Source organism: Rissa tridactyla, chromosome 11, assembly GCF_028500815.1.
Source record: "Rissa tridactyla isolate bRisTri1 chromosome 11, bRisTri1.patW.cur.20221130, whole genome shotgun sequence".
NCBI lineage: Eukaryota > Metazoa > Chordata > Aves > Charadriiformes > Laridae > Rissa > Rissa tridactyla.
In genome coordinates this window covers 16,051,025-16,068,050 of record NC_071476.1, presented here as the reverse complement: position 1 = coordinate 16,068,050, position 17,026 = coordinate 16,051,025, and the positions used below count along the sequence as shown (strand labels likewise).

General features: G+C 39.0%; 1 protein-coding gene across 1 annotated transcript in view; it reads right to left on the bottom strand.

The window, feature by feature from the left end:
* The window catches only part of TENM2 (teneurin transmembrane protein 2), a 1,855,021-nt gene that overhangs the window by 660,466 nt on the left and 1,177,529 nt on the right, over positions 1-17,026 (bottom strand). The window lies entirely within an intron of this gene.

Here is a 17,026-nt window from a genome sequence, read left to right as displayed (position 1 = left end):
GAAAAATGCTGCAGCAAGTTCTGCTGCACAGTGAGCCACTTAGGCATTGGTCTTGACCACTGACAGGACTTTCTAAAAAGATACACTCTGTGCAACTCCACTCTCATGTCATCTCTCAACCTCAAGTAGGTTCCACAGAAGAAAGAAGGTGACAATGTTCTGGATTTCAGTCAGCATCCCTTAGCAGATAGGAAAGCCGAAAGACAGCCACACAGCTTATTCTTTATTCCGTAGCTGGGGCCATTGGTGTCAGCTAAGATTTGCACTGGAATACCACATACTTCTGTATTGGTTAATAAAGCTGTGGCCTCCAAATTTGCCACTGCATTAAGAGACTTCTCCCAGACTGCTCTGTGCCCACAACAAGCAGCTGGAGAGAAAGGGGAAAGATGATGATTTAGGCTTGTCTCTATGCAGGGAAACAACTAAAGACAGCTCACTTCTCAGAAAAAGAAAAAAAAAAAAAAGTTTAGTTCCTTTTTTGTGACCAAGGCTACATACAAATCTCTGTTACCATACCTTGCTTTTTAGATTATTATTAATCCACCTGATGGTCTACTTCTCATAAATCTTTTCTGGAAAGACTTAACGGCCAAATATGTGCATTTATTTCAGGTGCCTTAACTGAAATACCCAGATGCAGGTCTTTTTCTCCAGGATTTTCTGCAGATACAGATGCAGGATAAAATCTAGAGGGATGTGAAAAATTGATCTTAAAGTGAGTAAAGCTAATAGGAAGTACTGATCATCTTACAGGCACCCACTCATCTCTAAACAGACAACTTCCTTTAAAAATCTGTTCTCTATTGCTTCACTTCCAATAGAAATCTGCACATTTACAGTTCCCTAAACAGTGTTTGCCAGTGTTCTTTAGATGATATTTAAGCCACATGTTCCCAAAACAGAAGGAACTGATCGAAGCCAGTCACCACGGAAATTTTCTGTATTTTCACTGCTAGCAGACCTTCACGTGTCACACAAATCTTTACATAAACTCAATCATGCTTTAGGTAACTGTACACATGTAATATAAACATTCAGACAAATCAAACTGTTACAAGATTATTATAATTACAGATCCACTTTCACGGTACTGTTGTGTTTACTTACAGCTATAGTTACAAGCATAAAGTTTCAACTCATTCAAATAGTCTTCTGTAAACTAAGATTTGTCTAAAACTTCCTCATGATTGGAAGGAGTCAGCCAAAACAATTATTTCCCTGTGAGATTCATTAATAATCCTTTTGATTTTAGTGCCCAGTCAGCTCTGTTGAAGTAGAAGAAAAAAAAACTGTTTTCCAATCTTTTTATGGGCTTATGTTTTTGTGGATGTTCTCATGCAAAACTAGTATACCAGTCATAGCTCACTCTCTCAAAAACCACAATGATAAAAACATTTCCTGTGTCAAAACTCTGTAGAGAAAAGTTAGAAGAAACGCCTAGACAAGAAAACTTTCCTTAAAACAAAGTTCTATGTTTCAGGCTACACTCTTATCAACTCCTGATGGACCGTGACTTTCTGAACGTCCCTAGGCACAGAACCAGAACCAAAAGCACCAAGAACTTGCACACATGCACATTCAAACCTGCAATCTGTGTAAACGTGAACTAAGATGAAAAGTTATTTTCTTTAAACACCTAATTCTTCAGTGGTGGTAAAAGTAGGTATCTACAGTGACAGCAGAACTAGGTAAACAGCATGCACTGATAGGTACTTTTAATTAAATTCAATTTTTTTTTTTCATTCTTTAAGTGTATTAAGTTGCATATCACTTGTTTTAATTTGGTTCAAAAATTCATTTAATGTTGCAACTACAAGTACCTAACATTCCTCCCTAGACAATGTATTTTTATATACTATGATGCACCTAATATTTACCTTTGCTACGTTATTTCAACTGGTGTATAGCCAACACGTCATTTTTCCCCCAGAATCCAATTCAAACACAGTATTTCCTATAGTATTGGTGAGATGTGTAGCAAGTAAAGTGAGCTTTACTTTCAAGATCAAAATTCTTGTCTCCAGTGTCACTGTCACATTCCTATATCAAGTATTCTGCCTTTCTAAATACACAACTATTTTTTTTTGTTGAAAAAGGCACTTACTTTTTTTTTTAGTATGCAGTACAATGTTGGAGCACAATATTATGATAACTTATTTCACTGTAGATAGCTGCATTTTAAAGAGAGATTAGAAAAGTCACTAGGCAATCTATACTTGCAAAAAGCTTTTGAAAAATCTGTTGTTTACATTTAATAGGACTTTCTATATTTTCCTGTTTTTACAGGTGTTTACATGTAAGCCCTACACTACTATGTAATAATGGCTTCAGAACAGATTTTGTATAGTTTACACTTACATACATTCATCCACGCCCCTTTAAATTTAAATTTTCCACAATATAGTTTACATGTAGCACTGTACAGAACCCTTCAAAAACACAACAGAACCAACACTCCTAACTTCCTTAGCTTAGGAAAAGTGACAAAGTGACTTTCATAAACATTCTCATTTTTCTCCCCTAAAAAAAAAATAAATCAAAAAACCATATTTTCATGTTCAGAGTTAATGGAACACACATAAAACTTCCCAGAAGATATCCAGATTCCTACATAGCTACCACAGAAGTACAGGGAGACAGGCTCTGCTTGCTCTGGTAAACATGCACACTGATGTAGAAAGATGACTCGCAATGTTAAGGTGCTGTGCTTAAATCTGGCAGACCTGGACTTGTGTCTGCACTGAGAGCTTCTCTAGGTCTCTCGGACTGTGGTTCAAAAAATTTACACTAGCCGATGTCACTGTGCCCAACAAAAGCCTTACACGAACAGGGATAAGCAAGAGAAGAGAGTTGTGTTCTTATCTCTTACAGTGCTTACCCCAAGCAGTCCATCAGCATAAAACTACACTGTGCTCTTGCTGCGCCCGCTCACTCCACATGCACAGCTACAGTCCAGGTACAGTACCTGGCTTCAACAGCTGCCTCCCCACATACTTCACATGGTACCCTCCACAAGGACTTTACACAGAAATTACTTCCATACTCTTCAAGTGTTTCACTGGTATGTTCATTAATGATTCTGATAGGCTCGCATACTCTTTTGAATGATCCCTGGTGCTTTCCTTGCCTATGTGGGCTGAAAAACAACAGATAAATCTGGAGAAGTGAGATCAGCTGAAAGCTTTAAATGCTCCTACTAGAGACACGAAGGCAGCTGCAGCGTGCCCCAAATTAGTATGAAAATCCTTCAAGAGCAGCAACTCCTATATTTTATACAATTTTAACGCACATTTGTAGTCCTGACAGGTTACGGTTAAGTGTTTTGGCTAAATGTACACATTCACATACTAAAGAAGTCCCTTAAGAACAAAACTAGAATGAAGACTCTATTATCCAAAAACAAAAAGGGTGATACCATGCTCTTACTTGACTTGTATTGCTACTACATGACTGGCATTATAGTTAAAACAAACAAAAAAACCAAAACACCGAAACCACAAAACAAAAAAGTCCCCAATCCCCAAAGCCAAACCCCGCTACCTCAGTGCAAATTTGTTTTCCATTCATCAGACAATAAAATGTATCTTCTACAAAACCTGTTCCTGAGTTAAATAAAGAAGTGTGATTTAAGATCATTTGTTTCCTTAACTATTACGCCAGAACACGTCTGATTAAGTGCCACTGGTGTAAGGCAGTATATGCATCATGTATCCATTCACAACCTGCTCAGATAAACATACATTTATAATTCAATGTTGTGCAGCTTTTTGCTAAAAATCTTACAATTACATCCCTATTTGAATGACTACTACATTATTAATGTTCAGCAATAAACACAAAAGTAGACAATTTATTACTATTTGGCACTGAATGTCAATCAATTCAAGCAAAAAGAATCTATTTTAAAATAATAAAAAATGAGTAATATCTCAGCTTAACACACTTCCTGCTTATCTGAAAAGTCTATCTGATAATATTGAGTTAGTCAGCAAGGTGGATTTAGGACAATGTATTTGAACTTCCACAGCATTATGAGATCCCAATGCAAACCAATAATTGTGAGACAAAATTCAGCTAACAGAGAATGCCCCACAGTGTCTTTTAAATCCGTATGTGGATTAGATGAGACTGTATTGCAGAAAGCACTGTAGACACTGCTGTAGCCGCTCAGCTAAACGACTCCGAATACGGATCAGAACAAGGGGCTCTTTGAGGCTACAGAGATGACCAGGACACAAATTTGGTCTGGTCTGTGGTTCTAACAGCCTAATGCAGCCATAGTCATTTCATACTCTACCTCCTACATAAACTAGAAGTACACTGTACAGGAGCTGGTTTGTGCAGTAAGAAATTGGAAAGATGAGTCAGTATCAGTTGGTATGAAGGCTCTGAGATTTGACGCCTCAGGTCAGAAAGTACAGACCAGTTCTGCCTATGTTTAGTATCAGAAAAACTATCTTTTCTGTTATCGCACAGTATTAGACAAAATGATTCTTCCTGATAGAGATCTTGTGAAATTATAGGTAAAGTACAATTAAAAGGAAAAAAAAAAGCCTGGAAAAAACTTGTCACTTCCATTAAATACTTACCTTCTAAGAAAGCAAGTCAGGACTAAAACATCTCATCAATCATTTAGTAAAATGAATTTAATTTATATTCTAAGGTTGTATTTCCTGTTATGAATCCAGGGTGGGGGAGGGCAGACTTTTTAGACGATTTATTTATATACAAGAATATTATTATTTAAAGGATCAGTCCACTAATTTTTTGGTCTTATCTTGCAGCATGGAGTTCAGTGGTGCTGCTCCTATGTGCGCCTTTTGCCAAAACCATTAAGGATTGAGGGATTAAATTCACAGTAAACTGCAAATAAACACAAAATAGCTTTTCAAACATCAGTATATTGACTTGAGTGGTCTAACGGTGGCTTGAGCTTTGTCTCCATCTAATTTGACCTTCAGTTTAGTTTGACCTCTCAGAACAGAAAGTCTAGACATTGACCTTGACTGAACAAGTATTTTTCCTTTTTATGTTGTTCTATATAATTTTAAGCACAAGATCACTAATACAGCTAACACCATAACTTACTCTAACAGTAACACTGTTCACAAGGAATTTTCTTTGACTGCAGAAACAAAAATGATGGTATTTGACAGGAAAATGCCAAAGCCACGAGCATAATAGATCACAAGTTGATATATCTATATATATAGACATATATATATATAGCTGTTCTTCCCAGAAATAAAATTGTTCTTCAAAAAGGCAAAGAAATTTAACTATTAGCCCTCTCAAATCAATTCTCCTGCCACTGTTAATCTCTGTAACCTAACAAGAGAAAGTGCCTCCTCTGTTTTCTCACGCAGCTCTTTGACACTCAGTACAAAATACTAAAAATGAAAATACAGTTCAATTTAATTAGAGGAAAACATCACTAGTGATGTTCATGTGTTAATTTTCCCCAAGCCACATGAACAGTTGAAATCTAATGACACAGAAACACGATTATTTTATTTTCATTATCCACATGAAAAATCAATACATAGAGAATTAAAAGATTATGGTTTTCATATAAGTACTGTCTTAGTGGGAAGTGTTTAAAAATAAGCAGAATAAAAATTCAAACAGATTATCTGGATCAAAACTTTTTTTTTTTTTTTTTAAATATGCTGGACCTGTGTTAACATTTGGGAAACTGGAAAAAAAATACTTCCGTGAGTTCTTAGACCTTGCCAGGGCACTAAGAAACCACAGGTAAAAAACTTTTCCTCTCAAAATGAATTAAAGCTCGGACCTCACAGTTGGCTTTTTGAATACCACACAATCTGTATCAGTGTGATATATGAATAGTTTTTATTTATTACTCAGTGACTGGAAACCTCAGCATATGGGTCAAGTTAAATTAATCGTCAACCCAGTTACTGATTTGTCAATGCACAGGAAAATGATGCCCAAATACTTTGTATATATTTTAAACCTTAACAATGCAAGACATGCCACCTGTATTTAGGTTGTCAACCACTTGTAAAAATCCACTTTACCTAGCACTTACGTAAGCCCCTTAGAAAAATACCTGTCAGCGTTCTATCCGGTGGAGATTCACCAGTTTCTCAAATCAGTGTAATTTGAATGATAATACAAACGTCTTGAAGAAAGAATCACCTGTCTAAATTCTTCCAAAGTTTGAAGAAAAACTTTGAGACTGTACAACCAAAGTTAACAATTAAACTTGCATAAAGTAACCATATTAACAGGTGATACCACTTTTTCATTAACTTTGCACTTAAAAAATAAAGACTACACTTTTAAATATACCAGATTTTAAACAGCATTCCATAAAGTGCTCTATGAGGACACTAGATAACTACACATACTTATTGACAGCTTACACTTCATACTGTTTCAGTCAAGCTTTATTTTCTAAAATTGCTACAATACTACTGCTTCTAGACTTTCCTTCTCTGGAATGCAGGCATTTTGAATTTCTTTGATCTTATACAGTCTTTTAACTATACAACTAAATATTATAAACACAATCCCCTTTAATTCTGTGTTCCTGCATTTGAATTCTGTTATAATACCTGTTTTCTGCATGTAACACAAGGCTTGGTAAATTTGAACAAGTACAAGCCAAACATTATATATATATATATATATATAAAAAAACACATTAACATATACACATACACACACACAGAGGCAATACTTGCTATTACATTTTGAGCTTTTTAAAAGGAGAGAACACTTAAGTATGGAAATACATATGTACAAAAAAAGCATAAAAAGCACATATTAAGACATCGGTAGTATTAAATCAGCTGAAATTACTAGAGATCAATGTTTACACTAGCATTTACAAGCATCCTAACAAGAAGTGTTGAAAAGGAGTCTGGTTCAGAGATAAAGAGTTAAGAGCTCCATCCGCATCCATTAAGCCACCTTATTTAAATTTCAGTTTGGGTGTATGCAGGAAACAAAATAGTATCTTGTCAAACTGCCACTCCATGTAAGGGCTAACAGGGACTTGGTCTGGTGTTAGCAGAGGTTAGTACATTGTCTCAGCAATGTATGCAATACATGCCAGCAATTTCTTCCTCCACAGCCATGAATTTATTATTAAGTGCAATTTCGAAGCAGCTCAATGGCAGGGCTATACGTGAAACAGCAAAGCACTTCTACGTTTATTATCTTTGCAAACAATGTAGTATTATTGTCCCTTACTGCTTCCTGCAAATCTGCAGCAATGATGCAAAGCAGCGTTTTTTTTTTTTTAAATTCCCTTTCGGAATACAAATGCCTGCCTTCTGTTATTTCTGCCGGTTCCTACCCAAGACGCACTGTGGACAACAGTTTCTGAATCAGCGATATCGTTCCACATTGTTGGCAAAAACTGAGGAAAAAGAAATATTTGTACTTCAATCCCAGAAGAAAGGCGGAAAAGAAAAAAAAATAAAAAAAAAATGAAGCAGTTTAAAGAACAAAGGCAACATTAAAACACCGTGAAAATAAAAGAAATACCAGCGATCAAGGATGAGAATTAATGGTCAGAAAAGCAGCAGCACTTATTGCAGAGGCACAGAGAACCCTCCTTCCCTGGAACTCATGCAACTAACGACCTCTCCAACTGCTGGATTAACCGGCTGCAGGAGACACAACACCGCCTGGCTTAAGACACACATCTGAAGTTGTCAACTCCAGTAACGCAATTACAGAAAAGGGAGGTGGGGGGGGGAGGCAGAAGGGAAGGGAGCGATAGAGACAGAACCGCTGCAGCTTCGGGCGCCGCTGCCGAGCGAGCAGCGGCAGGAGAGCCCTCAGCCTGTAGGCGAGCGAGAAGTGGAGAGCATTTACCGGCAGCAGCAGCAGGTTGAGCAGCCCGAGCGCCTCACACCGCCTCCGGGAGACAACTTAGCACCGGTGCGGATTCCTTCACTGACGAGGGACACCCCTTCCCTTCCCGCTCCCGTCCCGTCCCTCCCCCGAGGAGCGGAACCGCCGCCGCCTCCCAGCGCCCGGGGCGCGGCGGACCCGTCGCGAGGCGGCCTGAGGGAGCGCGGGCCCCGCCGCGCGCCAGCCGCGCTCTGCCCGCAGCCCCGCCGGCCCCCGGCTGCACGCGCCGCGGCCGGGGCCGACAGCCAATCCCGGAGCTCGGCGCCCGGCCGCGCGCGCGCGCGCAGGGTCCCCCCCCCGCGTCCTCCTCCCCTCTCCCTCCCCGCGCGCTAGCGGGGCCGGGCGGCGGCGGAGCCGCGCTGCGGGCGTCGCGGCGACGGGCGGGCGGCAGCGGCCCGCCGCCGCAGCCCGCCGTCACAGCCCGGGCGTCCTTGTTTCCTAGACCGTCACTGCGCATAGCAGGCGTCCCTCCGCGGAGCTGCCGGGCTACCGCTGCTGGGCTACCCCGGCCGAGCGCTGCCGCAGAGGTGCGGGCGCGGGGCAGGCCCCTTGCCTCCGCCGGGCTAACGGCCCCGGGGGCGGGCGGCTGCCGGTGGGAGACGCCGGCGTCGGGATGCCTGGCCCGGCGAGGGGACAAGGATCGGGAGGGGAAGGACGGAGGCCGCCCCGGCGGAGGCCCTTTCCCGCCGGAGCCGCGAGGACGCGGCGGCGCTGAGGTAACGGCGGGCGCGGGCGAGCCGGGCCCCTCCGCCGCCCCCCGCCTCAGCCGCGGGCGGCGGCGACAAAAGCATCTCATCACGGGGAAAAAAACTGTTAAAAAATTCCTTCCATCTTTTTGCCACAACTTAGAAACGTTTTGACAAACTGTTCCGCACTCCTTCAGAAAGGACTTAAGTTTAGCGATCACCTTCCCCTCGTCAGTGAACTGGGCACAGGTGAGCCCCAGGCACCGTGTTCCATACCGCAGTGCTTCCAAACGCTGTGCAGAATACTTACCTTTTCTATAAAGTGTAAAGTGTAATTAAGCGTTGACTATTTAACCTTAAATTCCCCCCCCCCTCCGCCCCCTTTGCTAAACATCTGCGGAAAGCACCAGTGGCACCAAAAGAAAGGAGCACTAAAGCAAAGTAGATCAGGAAATGAGAGAACGGCAAACTGCTAGATAAACTGCTAGACACAAGCTGATGTCAACCTCTGTACAGATTCTTGGCAAGGCCCGGAGGAAAGCAGCAACTTAAATTAACCACGATATACAGAAACAGCAGTGAAAAAGCCCCAGACATGCGTAATGCACAGCAGCAGGGCTAACGGTGCTACTAAAACGTAACAATCTTTATGTCTGTGTTCCATAAAACAGAAAATCTGTGTGGAGAAGTAAAATAGAGCACATTGGATTACCTGTAGCTGGGAAAAGCGTACTGTAAACGTCTGATTAGAGAGAAACTACAGCAGAGTTAATTTTCCGACTGCAACTGTAGTTTTGTAACTGTCAACAAAGAGCAGGAGTTTTAAGGGGCAATCCGGAAATCAGCAGGGAAGTATCTCTCAGCTTTTCAAGGTTAATTGAGAAGAGGGGAGAGCTGAGCATACTAGTAGAGCTTGGTAAATTACATGCAATGCCTTAGCTTGAGGACTGCATCTATTCACAGGGCTGAAGAAGATCCACGTAGCCACAACTTCTCCCTGGCCTCATCTTTTTCTGTGGCATTTCACAGATTTCAAGATGTGTCCTTGTCTTGAATGCTGTGGTCTAAATTTTAACGTAATAATATGCATGGTGATATCTTGATTCTGCAGAGAGACTTCTGCACAGAGATACTGTGATAGTCATTTTACTGGAAATAATCTCTCTGCTTGAAAATAAACTAGATTGCAAAAATGAATGTTAGAGATGTATTAAAAAGATTGTTGCAGTTAAGTAATGAGTTGTCCCTATCGGAAAGAAAAACTGAGAATTACACTCAGATGGAAACAAATCTTGTCAAACTGCAATTTGTTGCCACACAAGTTTCAGTGAAAAAGTAATGGAATGTCTGTAATAGCGGTCCATAAAGCATGTGACTTGATCCTTATGATGATTAAACAGAAATTAGCAAAAAACAAAATCCATTTAGCCCATACAATCTAAAAATATTTGTAAATCTATTGGAATATTTCTACTAATGATACATAGAATATTACAAAGCAACTTAATATACCAGCGATTTGAGAGAGAATAAACAAATGGCTGATTAAATGCCACACAACAAAGATTTGTTGCTGGTCAATTATGATGGATACGGGGTAATGGCTGGACGCCTTGGTAAGGTGGCCTCATTTGTTCAACAGAAATGTTGAAGTCAAGGTCAGGTATCTAGTGAAAAAGAACATGGGTTACGTTTCAGGTTGGGGGATTGTTTTCTAGAAGGCAATTTACAGTAAACAGCACTGTTTTGTCCTGGTGAATAAGTGAATATATGCTCCCACTGTTATGGGTTAGTAAAGATGACAGCTGTGAGTGGATGGATAGCTGAGAGTATCAGAGCAAAAATAAACGGAAATTACACGTCTAAGCATTATTAGTAAGACCGATACTGGCTTTGTGTCCACACTTAGGATTAATGGTAACTATATAAAAATTAGAATAGCTAAGATATAATTAATATATGTTTTAGAAGGATAACCATGTCTTCTCCCTAAAGTGAGAGTCCTAACAAGACAGGGAGCCATGCTCTCTCTTCCTCTTGTTCTCTATTTAAATTAATCTTGGATTCTTTTAGATGTGGTGATACAGCTTCGATGGAAGAGGTTTGTTCCCATCCCTTTAATCTGGTGGTAAGGTATTCTCCTGGGAATGGGCGACGTGAGACTGAATATGCATAAGGCTGAGGAGAGTAAACCAAACACCTCATGTATTGGGTTATAACTTTAGCTACTGGATTAGTAAGTAAATGGTGACCACAGGCTACTTCTCCTCTAGCACATTTTAAATCCTTTAGCTGTTTTGCCCTTTAGAGGAAAGAATGTAAGTGCCTACCTTCAAGAACAAGTTCCAAGCAGTGAATCCCAAGTGAATATAAACATATTTCTTCAGACTTTAGTAAAGTGCCTTGAGGAAGGGCACTGCAGAGGTATCACTGTCCTGTTGGCTATATTAGTTACTGCTCCATGCCCGAGATGCTTAAAAGGTAGGCCTGTGATACACGGCCTGGAACCCGCATGCTTTATTGGCTTCATCCCCAATATCTTTGGAGTCTCTGTCAGTATCACCTTCTCTCTTACAGAACCTGCTGACATGAGAACATCTTGTCTACTTTCAGAAGGGCTGGGGCTCTCTTTCTCATACTTCTTTGAAAAATTGAACTTCAGTGAGATTTGAAAGGAAAGGAAAAAGGAGACAACAAAGAAGATTTGCAGTTTCCTGGAGATAAATGCTGGATGCTTATCCCCTTGCCTTTTAAGCATGTGTTGGAATTTTCTAACCTGGACCTGCTGATTTTTCAGTGTGTCCCTTTATATCATTATTCCTCTATTAGTATGGAGCTGCTCCACCACACACATTGCTATAGCTTGATCAAAACAGGAATAATTAGAGACAGTTTCTGGAAGCTGATGCTATGTAAATGCATTGTACAATGAAGGTGAAATTTTAATACTGCAGCTAATTAATGACTGGAACATTTTACCTATGGAATGTGAATTCTGTGTGGCATAGAGTCTTTAAATAGAACTGCAGATCTCCCTGAAAGATACGTTGCATCTCAAATGCAAGTTATGGGACTGATGGAGTGGTTACTTGGGTGAAGTTCACTGGCTGGCATTACACAACAGGTCACACCACGTGATAAGCAGAGTGTTTTCCAACCCTGTAAACTATAAATCGTGATATGCAATGATCTACCGTATCAACATAGGACTCAACTCTTCATAATAAAGAGAGAGCTTATCTTACTGAATAATGCCTCTCAAATGCTTTAACACGTTGTAAAGAGGATTATTTTAATTAATTGGTACAATTTCCCATATTTATTATATACACTGGAATATCATTAGTTGTACCTGATTTAGATGTCCCATTTTCATTCTTAATCCTATGCCTGCAATTGCATAGTAAGAAATACAACCTCCAAACAGTAGTCTGAATTATAAAAAAAAAAAAAGAAAAATAAAAAAAAAACCAAATGCATGGGAGCAGCTGTTCCAGGGAAGTAACCACACAGTGGTACGGGAGAAATATCAGAGTATCACGCAGTGAGCTACCAACAGAGGATGAGTGGCAAGATTAGCAATTTTAATACACTGGAATTACCATCTTTGGTAATTCAGTAAATGTGGTGCATGTTTGACATTAAAATAAGGGAGTTTGTATGACCTCTTAAATATTGCTAGAAACTGTCCGTAATTTGTCAAACAAAAAGAAGAGAAAGGTGTTGAAATTGTACTGGTATTTTCAGGTAGTTTCCAGTCCCTTTAGCCTTTTTTTTTTTTTTGCTTCCCTTCTCCAGCCAGCCCATCTACCTTGTAAGAATTACAGCCTGTCTTTGAAATGGCTCAAATGGAAGTACCGAGCAGGTAGAAAGCTACTTGCTATATGCTTGAACGGCTCTGAACAATTCAAAGCCATCAACAAGTTTGCAGTTCTGGAAGAAGAAGAGGAGACAAAGAGATGGAAAGTCTTTGTAGGTAATACCTGCTCAGTGGAAAGTAAAGAAAATGTGCAGAGTTTTACAGGCACAGAATGCCACTGTACTGAAAGAGGGATCATTTTTCTTTAGAGAAATTGCTGTTTGCAAATGAGCACGTTCGGTATGCACAGCCATCCCTAATGAAACACCCATCCCCATGCAAAATTGAGTAGAACATCATTTGTCTGTCCTGGTACATGTCGACAGTGTGTTTTACATACATGAAACTCCAGACTTAAATACCTAAATCCCTTTTCCCCTATTATCTTTGCTGATCACAAATATTTCAAAGGAATGCTGAAGAATGTGGCTGCCAACTTACTGTTAAAGTGGATTATTGCCATCTCTAAGCAAATGATGAGCCTTTGCTCATCTGACAGATCAAGAGGAGAATTAACTGGGCTCTGGGAAAAATTTTGTGTTCAAGTTGTCCAGCTTTCAGGAGAAGACACCTCGTGGGTATTGAAATTAGGTATCACTGTTGAAGAGTTGGTGGGATGCACTGCTTCCAATGAGTTACTGTGCTAAGAATGCTTACGTGATAATTCTAAACTGCTAATACAAATACCAAACGCACAAATATCAGGGGAATTCTTACTCGTGGGAATCAGGACCCAGGTCTCTTACCTTCTTCTGTCTGTCCAGTTACTGGAGTCATACTGGTTTTGCACATCTTAGATTCCAGTTCCCAAATACCAAAATCTGTATTCTCATTACTGTTGCAACATAAATGGGAGATACAGTTGTGAACTACTCCTTAGTTTAGTTTTGCAAGCCACTGACTGCTATTGAGTGTAATTGCAAGCTATTAGAATGTTAATTCTCAGCCATTTTAATGACTCTGACACCACAGAGGATGAACAGTTTCACTTGTCTTCCTGCAGTAATTACTGAGAGATAGTAACCATTACAGTAAAGAAAAAGCATATGCTTTATGTAGTTGTCTGTATATAGAAATGCTTTTGCATTTTTGGTCTGGGATAAAATACTACAAGGTGATTATGATGAAAACCACGGAGGTCAGGGAGCATTCTGGTTAGTAACAATGCGTTCACTGGCAAAGTGAACTAAGGAGAAAATCAACATTTATTTCTGATAGCAGAAGTATTTTTTCTCAGCTCTGCATGAAGTGGTATTGGTGTGGATGAGGTACACCACAGATACATACTCTGCATAAGAGTAAATGAGACTAAGTTTGGGTAAATGGCAACACACACAGACAGTTCTAGTACCTAGTCTAGGTGAAAGGTCAGTTAAATTGTTTTATCCACAAGAAGTGGTAGAATAATGTATCTGGAACAATACATAGAGAAGAGAAAAAGAAACTAGCAAGGTGTAAAGGATACAATAGCTATTTTGCATAATATTGAAATCAGTCAGTACAAGATTTAAAGTCTGACTCAAAAGCAATATTCAGTTAGCAGTCTGCTCTAACAGTAAGCATGTAAAAAGGTGCAGAGAAATCACCTACTGGAAGGCACATGTGAAAATGCAAAGAATGATCGGGGAAAGAATGATGAGAACCAAGAGTAAGAATAGACATGTACAATATATAAAATCGGGCATATAATTTGTGACAGTTTGCCTTTTAAATGGTACACTTCTATCCCTACATAAAATGCCAATGCAAACTTCACTAACAACGTTTGTTCCTTTTAAATAAGACCACTCTGGAGATCAGGGGAGGAATTAAGAGGGGGAAAAAGCTGAATTTGTTACCCAAAAATACTATGCTATATCAGTGAATCTTTTAACTTTCATAGGCTCATAGGCACTTGGCATTAGAAAATATAATAGAACAATATTTTTTTCATTTTCTTAGTATGCAAGAATTACCAAGACAGTGAGAAATATTAAATAATAACAAGGCAACATAAAATTCTCAGGATTGGAATAACTTTTTTCTAACAGATAGCATAAATTCTATATTATTGCAGAGCATTTTTTAATAAAATACGAAGTAAGAGAGACTATGCAACTGATGTTTAAGTAAGCTATTAAACAATTTTATTTTTTATTTGCTTAACCTTAATTTATCCCCATCTTTCATGAGTAACTTTTATGCTCTGTGCCGCCTTCTACCCTCTGTTCTTTTAATGCAAAATGTTTTCCTTGAAAAGAAGTTCCATACGAGCACACGAAAGCATTCACTTGCTTTATTTATCTTCTGATAAAATCCAACAACTCCCTTCAGGATCAGGGTCCCACTTTTGCTACCGGCTAAACAAGATGACACAGTCCTTTCTCTGTGAAGGTCATGGTTTAAGTGCCTGATTTCCTGAATATTGTATGAAAGAAGGATGATGAACTTAGCTGTTATCAGTTACTTTGTGTGACGAAAGGTGCAAGATAAAGAGGAAGTTTTCATGCCTGATCTCTTTTCATTATCTGTTGTGTTGAACTGCAGTGAGCAGTCCATAAGAAGCCCAATATTTAATGCATTGGCTATAACAGCACTGGGCAATAGATGTAGAAAGTGATATGGTATACACAGTTTATTTGCTGTAGATATGTATAATGCAAAGAAACATGTTCATTTATCATTCCTACCAGTAAGAACTCCTGCAGTGCCAAAAGAAATGAAGGCAGCCATAGAAGAATGAGAAGTTGGAGCAGGAATTGTGGTTGCAGGGATGTATAACCCAGAATGTCTGTTACAAGATGACACAAATAATGTATTATATAATTGCTAATCAAATACCTAAATTACAAAACATGTTCTTTTAAGCTGTAAATAAACAGGAGAGAAGACATCAAAACATAGTAATTGTAAGGTTTACTATGTCTAGATGTTTTATGAAGTTTAAATTTCAAGTGCTGGAAAAAGTAAGAGAATAGAAAGCAAGTAAACCAAGGAACAGTGACAATATATACTCAACTAGATTAACTTAATGGATGTTTTCTTTTCTGTTGTTTTTTACTTTAATTTATGTATCTAGTTTAAAAAAAATGAAGTCACGTTTGCCACATAAAGTCTGCCAAATTACTGAAATACAATTTCCTTCTAGATTTAATGTCACTTCATTGTTATTTTTCTGTATTTTCAAACAATTGTTTAGTTTGCCATGTTCATTAAAGACATCCTTTCTTTATACCCAAAGGAGCTTGTAATTGCTGGTTAACACATTACTACACCAGGACTTACTAAGCAAGTTATTTTATTATTTCCATTCTTTTCCAAAGACGTATAGGTATAGTTCAGTTACTTAAAATAATTGCCTGGGTGTTCTCACATTATTCAGTGTAAAATATGAGAATGGCAGAACTTTCACACTGATATGTGTTTGCAGAATTTACATTTGTGAAACTGTATTTCTGTGTTCTCTGCGTTCTCCTGTCCTATTAGTGTTAGAAAGGTCTGGGGGATCCTTTGTACTTCTCAAGTCATAAGCTATTCCAGGCTAATTTCTGATCTCAGGAAAAAAAGGTGTAAGCGGAGACTGTCAGATCCTCAGTGCCAGTCTATAAATGCGATATAAAGGTACCCCAAAAAGAGACCTTAAAATTCTCCCACTGTGTGAAATGTAAAACTTAGATTACTAATACAAGATTTTTTAATTACTGCTATTGAAATAGTAAACTGCAATAGAAACTCTGAAATATAAATGTATTCAATAGAAAAACATATACAAAATAAAAATAAGTATATAAAATCAAATACAATTTTTACATTGCTAATAAGATTCTGGAAATGGAATTCACTCATCATTGAGTTAGTCATACACAATTTATCATAAGAATGCTTCAGTCTCTCAGGTCTGATGACCCGCTTCACTTACAGAAAGAGTAAAAACTGACTTTTCCAGCATTCCAAATAAATATGACTCTAAACATAATTAAGAATATATGCCTGTTATGAAAGAAGACACAATTTGTACTAATCCATTAATGCATTCATATTCAAACTTCAACACATTTCTAACAATGGGCCATAAAATCTTGGTGTCTGTCCATGACACCAATTATTACTACTGGCATAATTAAGCTTGCCTCTCGCAATTAATCACCCTGACTGCCAACAAATAGTATATTTATCTTCATTATCTTCCTACGTGTAAGTCTTTCTGCTGCTATACAGCAGAAGCTGATACCACGTTTGGCTACAGAATGGATGGAAATTCAGAGGTAACAGAAATGGAGGCGCCGGGTGCCCCTCACATCAGTCACTCGGACAGTGAGCTTGAAGGGCAGAGTGGAGTTGAGAGACGCCGGCTTGTCATTTAAGGGATCTCACAATTGGCAGAAAACCAACCACACCCGGCTGGGGAAGGAACTCTGTGTATTTAAGTATACCCTGACACTAAAGCCGTATCAAACCTGAGTATCTTTAATGCTATGATTTTGTATTTTCAGCTTCCTCATATATTTTAATTAAAGACAAACAGAATTAAGGACAGTAAAAATTATTTTTCTCAAATGAGAAACAAAAGAGGGGATGCCAGACTAATTTATTTGCTTTTGTTTGCATC